Here is a 4,954-nt window from a genome sequence, read left to right on the forward strand (position 1 = left end):
GAACCAGGACAAAAGGTCCTGTTGTTTAACTCTAGACTCAGGCTATTCCCCGGGAAACTGAAATCCCGGTGGAGGGGACCATACGTGATTACAAATGTGTCACCATATGGTTATGTGGAGCTTTAAGATATTGATTCTGATAAGAAGTTCATTGTCAATGGAAAGAGAATCAGGCATTATCTTGAAGGCAACACTGAGCAAGAATGCTCAAGGCTGAAGCTAGATTAAAAGCTCAGCAAGGTCCAGCTAAAGACAATAAAGAAGCGCTTGCTGGGAGGCAACCCAGCCATGGGGCAACAATCCTCTAAGCATTTTGCCCTATTTTTATTTTTATTTGTTTATATAAAGTTCACTGACACTAAGGTAAAGAATCATTTGCATAAGTTTACAGGGTTACAGAAGGAATCTACACACAAAACAGAGATAGGGAGCTTACTGGCAAGAAAACGCCAGTGAAGGCCATTTTGGGCGTTCAGCGCCCAAAATGGGCATCCAGTGGGCGCTGAACGCCAGTAAAGATAGCTATCTGGCGTTCAACGCCAGAAAAGGGCAACAACTGGGCGTTGAACACCCAGGAGAGCAGCATTTGGGCGTTCAAACGCCAGGATGGTGGGGAGGAGCTCTCCTTCTACCCATCTCCTTCTTTTTCTTTTGCTTGAGGACAAGCAAAGCTCTAAGTTTGGTGTGCTTATCCGTGATCACTAAGATCATGGCCCCTAAAGGAACTAAAGCGCCAGAAATTCTCTCTTGAAGGACCAAGCACCTCACAGACTAGAGGAACATCCACTTCCCAAACCCCAAGGTTGTTGAGTTCTAATCTTAGCCTTAACTCTGTGATAACTGTTCTTATTTTAATTTTACCTTAGGAGTCATATAGTAGTAATTAGTATCTATTTTGATTTTATCTCCAATTAAGCTATAGTTTATTTTTCTCATCATCAGCAAACATGAATAAAGTAGTAGATCTTTTGAATAAGAAGCAATAAAATTTTGAGTTTTAATAAGAGAAATTCTAATTAGTTAAATGTGGTGGCAATGCTTTCTGTCTTCTGAATGAATGCTTGAACAGTGCATATATCTTTTGAATTTGTTGTTTAAGACTGTTAAATATGTTGGCTCTTGAAAGAATGATGAACATGAGACATGTTATTGAGAATCTGAAAAATCATAAAAATGATTCTTAAAGCAAGAAAAAGCAGCAAAGAACAAAGCTTGCAGAAAAAAAAAAAGAGAAGAAAAAAAAAAAAGAAGAGAAAGCAAGCAGAAAAAGCCAAAGCTCTTAAAACCAAAAGGCAAGAGCAGAAAAAGCCAATAACCCTTAAAACCAAAAGGCAAGGGCAATTAAAAAGGATCCCAAGGCTTTGAGCATCAGTGGATAGGAGGGCCTAAAGGACTAAAATCCTGGTTTAAGCGGCTAAACCAAGCTGTCCCTAACCATGTGCTTGTGGCGTGAAGGTGTCAAGTGAAAACTTGAGACTGAGCGGTTAAAGTCAAGGTCCAAAGCAAAAAGAAGAGTGTGCTTAAGAACTCTGGACACCTCTAATTGGGGACTTTAGCAAAGCTGAGTCACAATCTTAAAAGGTTCACCCAGTTATGTCTCTGTGGCATTTATGTATCCGGTAGTAATACTGGAAAACAAAGTGCTTAGGGCCACGGCCAAGACTCATAAAGAAGCTGTGTTCAAGAATCATCACACTGAACTAAGAGAATCAATAACACTATCTGAATTCTGAGTTCCTATAGATGCCAATCACTCTGAGCTTCAATGGATAAAGTGAGATGCCAAAACTGTTCAGAAGCAAAAAGCTACTAGTCCCGCTCATCTAATTAGAATCTGAGCTTCATTCAAAAACTCTGAGATATTATTGCTTCTCAACCTATTAGTCTTCTATTTTATTTGTCTAGTTGCTTGAGGACAAGCAACAGTTTAAGTTTGGTGTTGTGATGAGCGGATATTTTATACGCTTTTTGGGGATAATTTCATATAGTTTTGAGTATGTTTTAGTTAGTTTTTAGTCTATTTCTAGTAGTTTTTAGGAAAAATTCATATTTCTGGACTTTACTATGAGTTGTGTATTTTTCTGTAATTTCAGGTATTTTTCTGGCTGAAATTGAAGGAGCTGAGCAAAAATCTGATTCAGGCTGAAAAAGGACTGCTGATGCTGTTGGATTCTGACCTCCCTGCACTCAAAGTGGATTTTCTGGAGCTACAGAACTCGAAATGGCGTGCTTCCAATTGCGTTGGAAAGTAGACATCCAGGGCTTTCCAGAAATATATAATAGTTTATACTTTGCACAAGGATAGATGACATAAACTGGCGTTCAACGCCAGTTCTCTGCCCAATTCTGGCGTTCAGCGCCAGAAAAGGATCAAAAACTGGAGTTGAACGCCCAAACTGGCATAAAAACTGGCGTTCAACTCCACAAATGGCCTCTGCACGAAATCTCAGCCCCAGCACACACCAAGTGGGCCCCGGCACACCAAGTAGGCCCCAGAAGTGGATATTTGCATCATCCATCATAGTCCACTCATATTTTGTAATCCTAGGCTACTAGTTTAGTATTTAAACAACTTTTAGAGACTTATTTTGTATCTCATGACATTTCAGATCTAAACTTTGTATTCTCTGACGGCATGAGTCTCTAAACCCCATTGTTGGGGGTGAGGAGCTCTGCTGTGTCTCGATGAATTAATGCAAGTATTCCTGTTTTCCATTCAATTACGCTTGTTCCTATCTAAGATGTTCATTCGCGCTTAACTGTGATGAAGGTGATGATCTGTGACATTCATCACCTTCCTCAACCCATGAACGTGTGCCTGACAACCACCTCCGTTCTATATCCGATTGAATGAGTGTCTCTTAGATTCCTTAATCAGAATCTCCGTGGTATAAGCTAGAACTGATGGCGACATTCATGAGAATCCAGAAAGTCTAAACCTTGTCTGTGGTATTCCGAGTAGGATTCAAGGATTGAATGACTGTGACGAGCTTCAAACTCCTGAAGGATGGGCGTTAGTGATAGACGCAAAAGGATAGTAAATCCTATTCCAACCGGATCGAGAACCAACCGGTGATTAGCCGTGCTGTGACAGAGCGCGTGAGCGTAGTTTTCACTGGAAGGATGGAAGGTAGCCATTGACAACGGTGATCCACCAACACACAGCTTGCTATAGGGGGACGTGCGTGCGTGAACAAGAAGACAGAGGAAAGCAGAGATTCAGAAGACAAAGCATCTCCAAAACTCCAACATATTCTCCATTACTGCACAACAAATAACTTTTAATTTATGCTCTACTGGTTACTCACAATTCAATTGATAAACATAATCGACTTCCTGACTAAGATTTACAAGATAACCATAGATTGCTTCAAACCAACAATCTCTGTGGGATTCGACCCTTACTCACGTAAGGTATTACTTGGACGACCCAGTGCACTTGCTGGTTAGTGGTACGAGTTGTGAAAAGTGTGATTCGCAATTTGTGCTACCAATGGTCCATTCTGAAAGCATGTCAGAAGGACACTTTTTGGTCAGTTGCTTATATCTCTCCCAAGCTTCATAGAGGGATTCACCTTCCTTCTGTCTGAAGGTTTAGATATCCACTCTAAGCTTACTAAGCTTTTGAGGAGGAAAGAACTTGGCTAAGAAAGCCTTGACCAGCTTATCCCAAGAGTTTAGGCTGTCCTTGGGTTGAGAGTCCAACCATATTCTAGCTCTGTCTCTTACAGCAAAAGGGAAAAGCATGAGCCTGTAGACTTCAGGATCTACTCCATTAGTCTTAACAGTATCACATATCTGCAAGAATTCAGTTAAGAACTGAAGGGAATCTTCAGATGGAAGTCCATGAAACTTGCAGTTTTGTTGCATGAGAGAAACTAATTGAGGTTTAAGCTCAAAATTGTTTGCTCCAATGGTAGGGATGGAGATGCTTCTTCCATGTAAATTGGAATTTGGTGCAGTAAAGTCACCAAGTATCTTCCTTGCATTATTATTATTTTCGGCTGCCATCTCCTCTTCCTTTTCAAAAATTTCTGTAAGGTTGTCTCTGGATTGTTGTAATTTAGCTTCTCTTAGTTTCCTCTTCAGAGTCCTTTCAGGTTCAGGGTCTGCTTCAACAAGAATGTTCTTGTCCTTGCTCCTACTCATATGAAAAAGAAGGGAACAGAAAATAATAAAAGGGATCCTCTTTGCCTCAGTAGAGAGAGGTTCCTTTGTGTGAGTAGAAGAAGAAAGGGAATAAGAGTGAAGAAGAATGGATAATCCAAACACAAGGGTGAGGATAGGAGCAGAGATATGAGGTGAGGAGAAGTGTTAGTAGATGAATAAATAAATAGAAGGAGATGAGGGAGAGAAAATTTTGAAAATTTATTTTTGAAAAGAAGTTGATGATTTTCGAAAATTAAAGGAGAATTAAAATTAAAATTAAAATTTAAACAATTAATTAACTAAAAAGAATTTTTGAAAAAGAGGGAGGTATTTTCGAAAATTAGAGAGGGAAGAGTAGTTAGGTGGTTTTGAAAAAGATAAGAAACAAACAAAAAGTCAATTAGTTAGTTGAAAAATTTTTGAAAATCAATTTTTTAAAAGATAAGAAGATAAGAGTTAGAAAAGATATTTGAAAAAGATATGATATGAAAAGTTATGATTAAAAAGATATGATTTTGAAAAAGATAATATAAAAAGATATTTTTGAAAAGATATGATTGAAATTAGTTTTGAAAAAGATTTGATTTTTAAAATCACAATTAATGACTTGATTCATAAGAAATCACAAGATATGATTCTAGAACTTAAAGTTTGAATCTTTCTTAACAAGTAAGTAACAAACTTGAAATTTTTGAATCAAAACATTAGTTGTTGATGATATTTTCGAAAATATGATATAAAATTAAGAAAAAGATTTTTTGAAAAATATTTTTAAAATTTTCGAAAATAAATAAGAAAAATGAAA

General features: G+C 37.9%; 1 non-coding gene across 1 annotated transcript; it reads left to right on the forward strand.

Moving 5' to 3' along the window:
* Positions 1-3,507: 3,507 nt before the first annotated feature.
* On the forward strand, positions 3,508-3,615 carry LOC112781905 (small nucleolar RNA R71). The gene has a single exon (XR_003192653.1). It is a non-coding gene; the product is annotated as a small nucleolar RNA R71 (small nucleolar RNA).
* The last annotated feature ends 1,339 nt before the right edge of the window (positions 3,616-4,954 follow it).

The sequence above is a fragment of the Arachis hypogaea genome, chromosome 19 (assembly GCF_003086295.3).
Source record: "Arachis hypogaea cultivar Tifrunner chromosome 19, arahy.Tifrunner.gnm2.J5K5, whole genome shotgun sequence".
NCBI classification, from domain to species: domain Eukaryota; kingdom Viridiplantae; phylum Streptophyta; class Magnoliopsida; order Fabales; family Fabaceae; genus Arachis; species Arachis hypogaea.